This window comes from Callospermophilus lateralis, chromosome 10 (genome assembly GCF_048772815.1).
Source record: "Callospermophilus lateralis isolate mCalLat2 chromosome 10, mCalLat2.hap1, whole genome shotgun sequence".
Classification (NCBI taxonomy): Eukaryota; Metazoa; Chordata; class Mammalia; order Rodentia; family Sciuridae; genus Callospermophilus; species Callospermophilus lateralis.
In genome coordinates this window covers 17,715,776-17,729,985 of record NC_135314.1, presented here as the reverse complement: position 1 = coordinate 17,729,985, position 14,210 = coordinate 17,715,776, and positions in this window count along the sequence as shown.

Genomic DNA, 14,210 nt, shown 5'->3' with positions numbered 1-14,210 from the left:
TACTTATCTGACACAGAATTAATACCAGAGTATATAAGGAATTTAAAAAATTCAACGGCAAAGCAGCATGTAAACTGGCTTAAAAATGAGTAGTAGACATAACAGACATTTCTGAAAAGATGTACCACAGGTATATGGCCAACAGGTACATGAAAACAAAATGTTCAACATCACTAATCATCAGAGAAATGCAAATCAAAACCACAGTGAGCTGTCATCTCACTCCAGTAAGAATAGCTATCCTCAAAAAGACAAAAGATAACAAGTGGTGGCAAGGATGTAGAAAAGGAATGATTCCATGGAAATTTAAATTAGTTCCGCCATTGTAGAAAAACAGTTTGAATGTTTCTCCAAAAATAAAGTTACCATGTGACCCAGAAATCCCACTCTGGGTATACACTGAAAGGAAATGAGATCAGTATGTCAAAGAGACATCTGCATAACCATATGTATTGCAGCACAATTCTCAATAGCCAAGAAATGGAAACAGCATAAGTATCCATCAACTGATGAATGGATAAAGAAAATTATATATATACATATATATATATATATGTGTGTGTGTGTGTGTAATTACATATTTTATATATATATATATATATATATATATGTGTGTGTGTGTGTGTGTGTGTGTGTGTGTGTGTGTATACATATATATATATATATAATGCTATTCAATTATTTTTTTAAAAAAGAGTTAAATTCTGTCCCTTGCAGCAACTTGGAATTAGATTATTATGCTAAATGGAATAAACCAGGCACAAAAAGACAAGTATCTTCTGTTCTCACTCCTCTGTGGAATCTGAAAATGCTGATCTCATAGAAACAGAGTATGGTGATGACTACTGGAAGCTGGGCGAGCAGGAGACAGAGAGAGTTAGGAAAAGATATGCAATGGGTACTAATTTTCAGTTAGACAGGAGTAAGGACTTCTAGAATGTGATTGCCCTGTAGGATGAATATTGTCTACTGCAATTGTGCACTGTGTTTCTGAAAAAGCTAGAATAAAAGATTTTGTTTTCATCATAAATAAATGATAAATGGGTTTTCTGGTTTTGATTTGTTTTGTTGTTGCAGTGTTGGGGATGGAGACTCATGCATGTTAAGTGCTCTACCACTGAATTACAGCCCCAGCCACATGGTAAATGTGTGAGGAGATAGATGTTTAAGCTGACTATACAATAGTACACGTATCAAAATATCACATGGTACCCAATTAATATGTACAATTTTATGCTTTTATATATCAGTGTAAAAATAAGTTTTTAAAAATCAGAGAAAGATTTTTAAATTTTTAATGATTTTTAAATTTTTTTAGTTGTAAATGAACACAATACGTTTATTTTATTTACTTATTTTTATATGGTGCTGAGGATTAAACCCAGGGCCTCACACATGCTAAGCAAGTGCTCTACCACTGATCCACAACCTCAACCCAGAATATGATTTTTTTTTTAAAGAAAGAGTGAGAGAGAGGGAGAGAGAGAGAGAATTTTAATATTTATTTTTTAGTATTTGGCGGACACAACATCTTTGTCTGTCAGAATATGATTTTTATAGGAAAATAAATGTATTCATACAAATTTTAATGTGAAAATAATAGTTTCAAATTTGGCACCATCTTGGCCCTATTTCTGTAGTTACTTTATTTTTCATTATTTTATGGTAAAACATTCAAATAGATTTACTCTTAACTACTTTAAAACTTTTTAGAGAATTATTCTGATCTAATTCATTGATCTAATATTATTATAAATAATTACATCAATGTTACTGAATCATTTTTAGCAACAGAGTGACCACTTTCATAAATGAAGGAAAGCACAGTCATACAATCTAAATAGTAGTGGATTGGGTTAAAAGTTTGTGATCAGAATCCATTCTTTCTTGTTCTATGTAATCACAGAGCTTTTGGGAGAGGAAAGAGAATGTTTAAATTATTGTGAAAAACCCTTCCCATCTATTTCTTTCTCCTAAATATTCATTCAGAGTCATTTTTTCTCTTTAGGATTATTTTCAGCTGAATTTTATATTTTAAGTGTAGATAAGCATTTTTTTATTTACCAACAACTCTCCTTTCTCCTCCCTCAAATATTCCTCTCTTATTCTCCTATTCTCCTCCCCCAGGTTCTCTCTCTCTCTTCTCTCTCTCTCTCTCTCTCTCTCTCTCTCTCTCTCTCTCTCTCTCTCTCTCTCTCTCCCTCCCATCCCCCATCATTCTTAAATGCACACATACCACACACAATCTTCTTACTGGAGTCCTTTGATCGATGAACTATGAAACATTTCTTCTTTGTCACTTCCCTTTTTCACTTTTTAGAAAAAGAGTGTGATGTGATTCTACGTCAGAAAGGCAGTGGAAATTTGAAGCACATCTCTAGATGACTATCCATAGTACACACTATTAAAAAAAAACACAGGAAACTGAAGCACGTGTCAATTTTCTACCATTCATTGTTCAAATTTTACCTTCGTTATGCTTACACAAAGAGACAGTTGTGAATCACAGCAACATTTTAACCCTTCTTTTCAATTATATCTTTATTATGGAGATGCTAGAGAGGGGGACAAAAAGTAGTACTTTCTAGTTCTTGAATCCAGATTTCTTCTCTCAAAGAATTTTTTCATATTGGTTGCCAAGGTGTTGAATTCCTGACATCCAAATGGTATTCAGCCAAAAAAAAAAATGCAATTGACAGGAAGAACTAAATTTTTTTCAGAATTTTTCTGGGTTCTCCCATTTCTATTTAGAAAGTCACTGAAGTGTCAAGATTTCAAATAAGGAAATCCCCCTCTGATGGTAATTTACTCTGGGTCAGAAGAACCTAGAGGAGTTGAAATGGGCTGGGGACATATCCTAGAAGGTTTCCACTTACATGGTAATTCCCAATGGGAATAACTTGGACTTCCTGCACCACAACAACAAAAGGGCCACAGAACCCCTTTTTCCTTCTGTCCTTCCTATCCCTAGCCTCAAAGAACCAACCTATTTCCAACCAAGTCACCTTTCTCTACATTTTCATAACCTAACTATAAGAAGAAATACCATTCTGCTGTTTATTTTTGTGTATATTTATAACCACTAAACTTTTTAAACTTTGATAAGAAAAAAAAAAAGTAATAGATCTTTGAAAATACACAGAAAGTAAATTTTAAAAGAAGGAGAGAGAGAAAAAAGAGACAGAATGCAGGGAAAACAATAACTGGAATTAAAATGTTTTACTGAAAACAATGTGCCCATCCATAAAACCACTTCTTCTGTCATTAAAGACTAGCTTTTGTATTGAAAAGGGCAAGCCCAGGATATCCATTGGATAGGAAAACATTACTGAAACAAGATTATACCTCTTTTCTTTTGTTTCCCCTTCTAAATCTCAGCTACCACCTAAACAAATATCACAACCTCCTTAAGCATAGTCTTAGCAGGCACCACACCCACACAACAGGAATACATGGTGGTCACCTTCCTCTCCTCCGGCAGGATGTGAAAGGCATTCCAGACTTTCCAGTTTCTACCACTTTATTCTGAATCTCTTGGTGTTTCCTGCACAGAACAGAGGCAACAGAGAAAATGCAATGGGTTAAAAAGTCAGAAGCATATTTTCCAAATTCATGACATCCATGGGTCCCCACACTCTCCAAAATGTGAAACACATATCTTGTAATTCCTGCAGTTGGTCTCATCTTGGAACACAAGGCCTGGGAAGGGGTAATCAGCAAGAGCTTAGTGAGAGTCAGAGCTTTAACTTCATTGCATACTTCAGTGGTGGCCCCCATCTTTGGCAGCTTGTGACAGAGCTGGGATTTAGAACATGCCTCTTTGATAGAATGCAGGAGTGAATCAATAAAGCACAGAAGTGGCACATCAAAAAAAAAGCTGATGTCTGAGACAGAACTGTGCCCCTGGGGTCATTTCTTTCAGGTAGACTAAGATGAAACACTCATGCCATTGACTTGTGTCAGTTTGAACTCAACCACATCTGCCACTTATTTTGTGTGTATTTGTAGCCACTAAACTTCCATAAGGAAAAAAAAGAAGCAATAGATCTTTGAAAAATACAAAGAGAGTAAATTTTAAAAGGAGGGAAAAGAAAAGAGAGCCCTCATCCCTCACCTGGCAAAATTCCTGCCAGATTTTATTAGTTTCAATTTTTATCTCTCTTCTTTATTTTTTACTTCAAATTTTTCTCCTTCTTAAATAATTTATTATATTTTGGATCAAAATAATCAATTGTGATGAAGAAATCAACATGCAAAAATAAAATTCTTTTTAGGAGCACTTCAAGGACTCAGTTGCTGAAAAAAATTCAAACCAGACTTTCAATATTCTGACATATAGCCCCAAATAGTATCATAATTATTATTTGACCACCATGAGGCCTCCCAAGTGATTTTATCCAGAATAGAACTTAGTCATTTCTTAACCAGACAATACACAAACAAGTCTGTGTACATTCTGGGATTGAGCTTTGTAGTAGGTAGGAATAAGGGAAATAAATTACTTTTGCTCAAATCTATGAAAAAATTGTTCCCTTTTTGTGTAGATTCATACCAAAACAAAATTTGTTTGTTTGTTTTTACTGAGTAGTCTTTATTTAGGATTCAGTTTGGATCTTTTGAAATAAAAACCATGAAAGTTTAAGGAAACTTTGCTCAATACCACACAAAACATTTCTTCAATACAGAATTCACCATTCCAGGATTTTTTTCTAATTAATTGCACAAATCTAACTGTAGTAGATTTTAATGAAGGTAATTATATTCAGAATTAATGACATTCTTCGAATTGTGAGTCATGAAATGTTTGCTAAATATCCCATTTAATAGTTCCATAAAAAATTTTCCTATTCATTTCTTAACCAGAGTTATGAAGAAACACATTAAATAAGATTAAGTTTAAGTGCTAAATAATTAACAAACAAGAAGAAAAATATTTATTTAGTATGTTTGCTTTTTATGCCCCACAATATTTAATGCATTTAAATCTCATATTCTAATTATGAATACTAACATTATTAAATAAACTTAGGCTGACAATAAACACAAATTCCCAAATAAAGATTGCACCACTCTGGGGTACATTGCTATTTCTACTCTGTGTTTACCTATGTTTTGGTTTTTATCTTCCACACTGATGTTTTTTAAAAGTGGACACAATAATTATAAAATATTTGATCTTCACACACGAAATATAAATCAAGGTGCTGTCTTCACAGTACACATGTGCTCCTGGGGGATAGTGTTTTCACACAGTTTAAGGGAGTTACTGATCTGAATGATTCAGTCTAAAAGAAAGGCTAAAAGGGAAGAGGTCCCTGTTTGCTGAAAACCACGAAAGTTCAAGAAAGGGTATGAGTTGAGCCTGTGGGATGACAGCAGAGCTTTAGTGGGTTGGGGCTCCGGGGGCTCCAGAGCACACGTGTAGATGTGACGCACTTCATCACCGAGGTCATGGGCAAAACTCTTAAGAAGCTAAAGCCCTGTGAAGGGATTAGTGTAAAAAGGAGAAGAGAAAGCCAAGGACTAATCCTTGAGAAACTCCAGTGACTAGGATGTGGGAGAAGAAACAGGTAGCGGTGCCAAAAAGATTGAGGATGTTGTGATAGTCCAGAAAGGAAGGGTAAGAGGTTTTTCAAAGAAGGGGTTCTCTCAACAGCAGCATCACATGGGGCTGAATAGTCCAAGAGGGGAGGATTTTTAAAGGCCATTGATTTTCACTAGAAACAGGTCACTTGTCAGCAACAACTTATTTCAGGAGTCTCAAGTTTCAGGAAACTAAGATTCAATTTCAAAGTTTACAAACAGAACAGATCATGAAAAAATGAGTGTGAGTACAGACTATTCATTGGAACATTTAGTCAAAAAGGAAGGAAATACATTCAAAAATCACTAAATAAGCATCAGGAACCAAAAAAAAAAAAATGTTGATTTGTTTAAGTCAAGAGAATGACTGATGTCAGGAAATATCGAAAGAGGGAAGGCTGCGGACCCTAGGAAGGGTGGAGCCTAGAGAGATGTGGAGCAAATTCTGAAAAGCTACAACCAGGGATGGATCACAAGGCAAGGGAGTAAAGTTGACTTTAGAGATTAGAAATAATGGTGGTTAACATCTACTGAGCAGTTATTATGTGCAAAGAACTGTTCTAAATGCTTCATGTACATTGTCTCCTTAAACACAAAAACCTCATATGGTAGATATGCTATTCCACTTTACTATTATGGGGAAATCGATAGTGAAAGAAATTAAGTAAATTGTCCAAACACAGGCCTACCAGACTTCAAGTTCAATTATTGAGAGTTATTATTTCTCATAAATGGTCCAAGGTCATAAGGCATAAGAACATGATTCTGGTTTTATCTGACTGGCAGAAGTTATGTTCTTAGAACTAATCTACAAACTCACAAAATTTGGACCCACACAGACCCTGATGCTGAACATACAGATTCATCATCCCATGTTTGTTGCACAGAATATGCTCAAAGAGGTGCCAGAGATGGGAAGAGAAAAATTCTTATTCTTATGGCAATCTCTTCTATTGAAGAAAAATTCCTTGATTTCCTTGAGGGGGGTACACTAATAGAGAATTATACAGTGATCCCCCATTATTCACAATAGACAGACCCCTGGTGGATGCCTGAAGCTGCAGACAGTACCAAACCCTTTAGGATGCTTTTTCCTATACATATGATAGTTTCATATTTACATTAGGCACAGTAAGAGATTCATAATAATAATAAATAATAATAAAATAAAGTCATTATAATAATATACTATAATAAAAGTTACCAATACCATAAAAGTATATATTCTATGGTATGAAATATCTTACTTGTCAGAGGCAAGAAACACAATCTTTGAAATATAATTCTTCTGTGGATTCAGACATCTACCAGGGGTCTGTTCACTGAGGTTAAAAGGGGATTGCTGATGTAATTCCCTATTTGTGTACCCCACCCAAGGAAATTAAGGGATTCTTTCTTCATTAGAAGGAGATTGCCTAATAACAGGATTTTTTTTTTCTCTTTCGACCTTCAGTGCCTCCTCTGAAAATAACTTATGTATGCATTGAGCCTCAGAAACAAAAGTTGTCATTAAAATGAAGAGCTTTATCTCAGTCATTACCCTCTTCCTAAACGTAAAGGACATTTTTCAGCTTTCTCTCAGTTCTCTGCAGAATGGAAGCTGTTCCCCACACACCCCTCTGGGAACTTCTCACCTCCTATGATTTTGACTACAGTCAACTGAATTGCTTTCAACCTGTCTCACTTTTCCTTTTCTGTTCTTTTCACAACAGGCTCTTGTTCTTCCCTTCCTCTAAATGTTGGAACTTCCTCTGCTCCTCCTCTATGCTTTCTTTTTTTTTTTATACTGGCTCTTTAGGACCTTGTCCTCTCTAGGGATTTGAAGCACCAGCTATATACCAAAGAGCTCCAAAAACACAGCTGTCCCTTGGGCCTCTTTGCTGAGCTCAAGTTTAATATGTGCAACTCCAGGCCCCCTCTCTGAAAGACCTGCAGAGATGCCCCATCATTTTCCCAATAGCCTTCCTCCCATTTGAAGTCACTTCTTCAACAAGGCAGTCAAAGTAGATTGGCCATTGTCTTTGAGTTTTTTCTTTATTCATCTCCTCTTCATAGTCAAGTTGACCACTGAACTCAGGAAATTCTGTTCTCCAGTATTGCTAAAGTCTCCTCTTTATTCACATTATCACTGACTTATTTTTGGATTTATCTCTTCTTGCATAAACTACTTTTGAACAGCAAACTCGAGTTTCCCCGGCTTCAGTCTTTGTCACTTCCTATCTAATTTCATTTATAAAATTAGAATCTGAACATGCTACTCTTATTCATGAAATCTCAAATTCTTCCTATTGATTTATGGAAAAAATTCAATCCTTGAAGGATGCCACACAATGATGCCACACCAGGACCCCACCCACTACTCTCATCCTGGATCACTCTCCAGTTTTCATTCTGGGTCCCAACTCCACCAAGATAGTGTGTCATTTTCAGCCTGTGCACATGTCCTTCCTGGTACCTGTAAGAAGATTTCCTTCCATTGCTCCTGGCAGGTGATTTTTAATCCAATACAGTCACCTTCTCTAGGATAACATAAACCATCCCATCGGTCCTGTTTAAGTACCTCCCCCAGTATCCTCCTAGAATCTAGGCTGTTCTCCACCATAACCTGCTTGATTGATCACTGACAGGTTTACCAGTATCACTAGAATTTTAGTCCTTAAACACACACACACACACACACACACACACACACACACACAATAAATAAATAAATAAAGGTATTTAGAAGCAGGGAGTACATTAGTTAAGCACACCTTATTTGGAATGAAATACATTTAGATTTGAATCCAGAAACTTACATTTAATAATGTCATTTGTATGGAGGGGGACAGGCTATTTCACCTCTTGGGACTCCAGCTTCTATATCTATAAAACATATTCAATAATACTTTCTCTTTAGGAAATTTTTTAGTATTACAATGAAATAATATGTAGCAAAGCCTTGACCAGTGTGTGGTATGATAAAATGACATATTTTTACTTCATTTTTCACAACATGTAGCTAACTATTACATAGTAGGTATTTAAAATTTATGTGTATTTGCTACTAGTGCCCCTTGTTAATACAGTGCCTGATGAAGTTGTAAAGTAATGGAAAGAAGATGAAGATGAAGAACCAGTGGAGCTTTCCCAATTCTAACGTGCTTTACTGACTGTAAAGGGACTGAATGACTTCAGGCATTAGCAAGAGCCATGCAAAGTCTCAAGGTCAGCTCTGAAGAACACAGTTTGATGAGGATTTTGCTTTTATTCCTGAATAAATAGTTCCTTTTAACTCAGTCACTTTCCAATCACCATAAAAATCTATATTCTATGGTATGAAATATCTTACTTGTCAGAGGTAAGAAACACAATCCTTCAAATACAATTTTGCTTCCAATTCAGAATTTTTTTCTTAGGGGCTCTAAATAAGAGATATTGGAATTGTATAGACTCTTGATGTCATTTCTCTGCTGGTCCTTTATCTCTAGTAAAGGTCTGAATGGCTCTGGGCCCTACTGATAACTAGTACAGAGGAGAACACATGAAAAAGATGAAGATATCTGCCCTGGATAAGCTGAACAAATATTACAAAACGAAATGTGGGTCACCTCCAGATCTCCTTATCCACAGATAAAGAAGTGCAATGCATTAAAAATCTATGAAAAGGTGATGTTCAGAAATAAAGACACATCTTCTGATTTCAGATGTTTATTGCTTAAGTTCAGCTCCATCTTTCTTAAGGCCTATGAAATAACTTGAAACAAAATAAATGCATTTATAACATTATCCAGTATGTTCCTAGGCCCTAGGAGAAAAACTTTTCTACAAACACTTCGTACAGCTACAGGGCTTAATCCTTGTCATATAGAATGAGTCTCCAGGTGTAGACCAGTGGTTTTATGGCTGCACAACTGAAGTTTGAATTGTGGTTAGAGATAACTTCTTCAATATTCTATTTATAGGAGGGGCTTAAATGACTCCCTTCCGAAAAGAGAAAATCCAGATGAATGACTTCTAAATGCGTGCACATTGTGAATGAATAAAGTTTGCTTACGCATTTTTGCTGCTTGTCTAAGTCCCATTTAACAGATATATTTCAAACCTCATTTATTTTTCCTGCTGGGCTACTGGCGTTTTACAGTCAATCCAATTGGCCAACATAAAATATATCTCCATTCTGAAAGTCAAGTTTCATGAAAGAAAAAACAATTCTCTTTTCAAGTAGCCTCCTCTCCTCATCTTTATCTATTTAATTAACAAACAACAAAAACAAATTTTATTAGACATTTTCCCATTTAATTCTTGTCTTAAGACCTTGAGAGATTGTTTATTCCCAAATAAAGGAATTTTTAAAAACTTATTAGAAGACGACAAAGGCAATTTAATATGTAAATAGGTGCAAATTAAAGTATGGCAGATCTCCTCAGAAACAGACTGGGGACTGGAAATTCAGAAGCTCTAAATTCTCTCAGTTGGTATGATTTCTCTTTCCTTCTCTCTACTACACTTTACCTCCTGATTTCCAGTCCAATACATTGTACTCATTGTTCTCACTTAATGTGGGTCAATGCCAGGAGCCACAGCCAAGTTTTCAGGAAGATACTGACTGCTTCAGGCCATTTTCTCCACAGAAGAGCTGAGGGTATGGAAGTTCCCTGATGCTCCATAAACTCCTCCATCCTATTTGGAAGACAAGACTTCATGACCCTTGACAAATAGCGTATTTCCTCCAACCAGTCCACAACTTCCAAAGGAAGAGAGTCATATACAGAAAAAGAGATCGACATTCTAGTCAGCAGACTCAACAAATCAGTCTTTCTTCAAAGTGTTTCCTATGACCCAAAGAACAAATGAGCAAATCTTCCTTTTTCAAGGATTGAACCATAAGGAAATTCTCTCTTGTGGTCACAAATGGTCAAGTAGTAGAAAATTTATGTGGCCCAACTTAACGAAAAAGGTTATAACTAGACAAGTGATCATAATTATTAATAGAGACAGTAAAATTTTTGTCAAATATTTATTTATATACTTGAATTAAATAATCTTGCTTTTGACTTCTTCATTTCTACAAAATATATTTATTTAATATATTTATCTTCCCTATAATTCATATAGGGAACCATCTTTTTATGCATTCATGAAAGTTGTTCTCAATTTCTTATACCTATATATTTCTTTCATTTAATCAGAAATGTCCGGAGTTCCCAGTTACAGAATCATTAGAGGTTATTTTTTTCTTAATCAAATTTCATAAAAATTAGTCAATGTTTCTTAAAAAAAAATGCATTCTCAGAGGCAAATAAAATCACACAAAACTTAGATTTCCAAGAAGAAGAAGAAGAAGCTAGTGAGGGTGGGAACTTTCACATGGTGGTTGTTTTCCTTTTAAGAGAAAAGAATGTAAAAAATCTAGTGTGGGAGTGCACAACACAAGATCTGATTTCAGCTCCAAGATCTTCCACTTTCTAGTTTTGCAATCTTGAGCATACTGATAAATCAACTGAACCTCTCTGGGTTGATATGAATGTTAACTGAAAGCAAGCGTTCATTTGCCAAGCTGATATTTTATGCCAACATCTTCCCAGGGAGAAAAAAAGAAAGTGAGGGAAAAAGAAAGACAGGCCTTTGGGACTTGTTAGCATTTGGGTGAACATAGACAATAGCCAAAGAGTTACATAAATAAATCCCAAATTTATGAGACATTTGGAATGTCCCATAAATTCTCTGAAGAACAGTTCCCTGAGACTTTGGTGGGTGAGAGACAGACAGAAAGCACATGATTGGAACAAGGAAGTGACAAAAGACCTGTGTGGCCAAGTGAAGAGAAATCTGATGAAATGGGGCTGGAGTAGAAGAATGGATCCAGAAATTATGACCTTGCCTTAGGATTCCTAAAGCAAGGATGTTTCAATTTTATCCAATAAACACAAGAAACTGCTGAATATTTTTAAAGGAGTAATGATTGATGTGATTTGAAATGCAAAATATACTAACCTGGATATAATGTGGTTAAAGAAATTAGAAAGAAATCAAAAGTATCAAAGGAGCTAATTCAATGATCCAGGTGAGAGAGAACAGCAGCTTTGGATTAAGTGGCACAAATCTTAGGTATTGGTGGGTTGGATTTGGAGAATAAAGAAAAAAAAGAGATAATTCAAAAGTGTCTGGATTTGTAACAAGATGAAAAGTGGAAACACTGAAAAAGAACAAGGTGTATGTAATAGGGGCTTGGAGATTACGAATATGTTTTGGGACATGTTGAATAGGAGATACCCTAGAGACATATAAGAGGAGGCAATCAAGTCAGTGTCTTGTGATTCAGCCTGGAACCCAGTGGAAAGCTTGGACTGCAGATGCACATCTGTGAGTACCAAGTGGTACCTGTGATAATATTTTCAAAAGAAGGATCCTCAGCAGGTCTGAGTGATGCTGAGCTCTGGAAAAATGAGCAACAGAATTGGCACCCAGCCCTGTGCCAGTCACCCTCCAATCACTCACCAATTAATGCAAAGTCAATCAAGCTGGCTGAATGTCTTAGCCAAAGAATATTCTGAGATCCTCTTGCTGATCTTCCTGGGGATACACAGAATGCCAAGCCCTGGGAAGAGGGTTTGATGTTCCTTTCATAGGAAATCATCCTTTTCCAATAAGCTCTTAAGGATCTGTCCTGCCCTTATTTGTCAGGATTCTACTCAGACATGACCTTCTTTAACCAATATGAACTGTCCAAGCAGTATTCTCAATGATAAATGGATTTAAATGGATTACATCATTTAACTCTCATCACAATCCTATACAGAAAGTTTAGTTACAACTCCATTTTACAGATGAGGAAAACGAGATACGGAAAGGTTAGGTTTCTTGCCGTGAGTCACCCATTTAGGAAAATGACAGGACAGAGATTCAAACCCAGGCCTTCTGACTTCAGAATTTGTGTCTTAAGCATTTGTCTTTCCTCTTTAAGAAAAGAGTCTGTGTTTATTTCATTTGTTTCCCCAGCCTGGTACATAGCTAAGGACTCAATACATGTTTGTACAATTAACAAAAGTTCTTACGTTACAGAGTTCATCAACTTTTTGGTTTATGTTTCCCCTTGATAAATCAAAGCATTTGTAAAAAGCCTTCCCCGTCAGCCCTGAGCATATCTCCCTGTCTTTCCAACATGCTCCCTTGGCACTTCATGCATTCATGTTTTATGAAACTGGCACTCTGTTTCAATACATGTCTAGAACAGCAGGTGAGTGATGCATATCAGGCATCACTTTACATTTTTGAGTAGCCACATTTTAAAAATACATTTTATTGAATCCAGTTGTGATTCAATATTTCATGTCAATTCAACTAGTCTATGATGCTGTCGAACAGGAGCCTTAAACAATCAGCAGACACAGAGTAAATCATACTACCTTCCATGCTGGCAGGAAAAAGAGGGGCGGGGGCCTTGGGGCACAAGCTCATTCAATTATTGGAGTCTCTAGAGCTAAAACCAAGGTTTCCCAAAGAAGGAACTTGCCCTCAAGATTATAACATGCAACTCTGCCTATAGTTGACTGGGGCTATCATAACAAAATACTGAAGGCCGGCTGGCTTAAACAATGGAAATTTACCACAGTTCTGAAGGCTGGAAGTCCAAGAAGGAGGCACCGGCAGATTTGGTTTCCCTATAGTCTCTCTTCTTGGGGTCTCACTGTGTCCTCATGTGACCTCTTCTCTATGTGCACACACATCCCTGGTGTCACATTGGATTGGGAGCTTATTCTTATGACCTCATTGTCTTAATTACCTGTTTTAAGGCCTTACCTGTAAACATACTACATGGAGGGTTAGAAATTTAATATTTTAATTGCAGGGGGGAAGGGACAATTCAGTCCCTTATTTGCCGACCTGCCAGATTTTGCATTAAAAACTGGAACACCAACTTTCACCTGAATCTCCAGCCTCTGTATCTGTTTTCCTGTCTTTTCTCTTTAAGAAAAGAGTCTGTGTTTATTTCATCTTTGTTTCCCCAGCTTGGTACATAGCTAAGGACTCAAAACATGTTTGTGGAATTAACAAAAGTTCTTATGTTATACAGAGTTTATCAACTTTTTGGTTTATATTTTCCCTTGATAAATCAACTTTTAACATGCTTGGGCAGGATTTGCAAGTTATAGAGCTCTTGGCATGGTAGTGGGTGGTCCAGTGGAGAGATGAGTCAAGGTTCAAGTTTGGGGATTTGAGGAAAGAGCCTATTAAGCCAAAGGAAATGTGGTAGCATCACAAATGACACAAACCAGGGAGGATGCACCACAGACATCTCTGACATAAGAGTACCCCAAAATTTTAAATTCATTTCCATGTGTGATTTTCCATCACTGAGGATAAATTGGACAAGTGTTAATGAGATGGGATGTGTCCTCATTAAAGAAAAAAATAAGAAACACATTCACCCTGATTTACAAAACAGCTAGTTCAGATGAAAGCAGTTTTCCCTGCCAGAGAGTACATTAAAGGCCTCATTCATTTGCAAAAGTAAAATTTCTAGTAATGTGCCATAAAGACACCTAATGTAGATAAGTCATGGGTCTCCAGAAAAGCAGAACCAATAGGATATGTTATATCATTTATTATATGGAAATGGCTCATCCTAGGTCAGAGGCTGACAA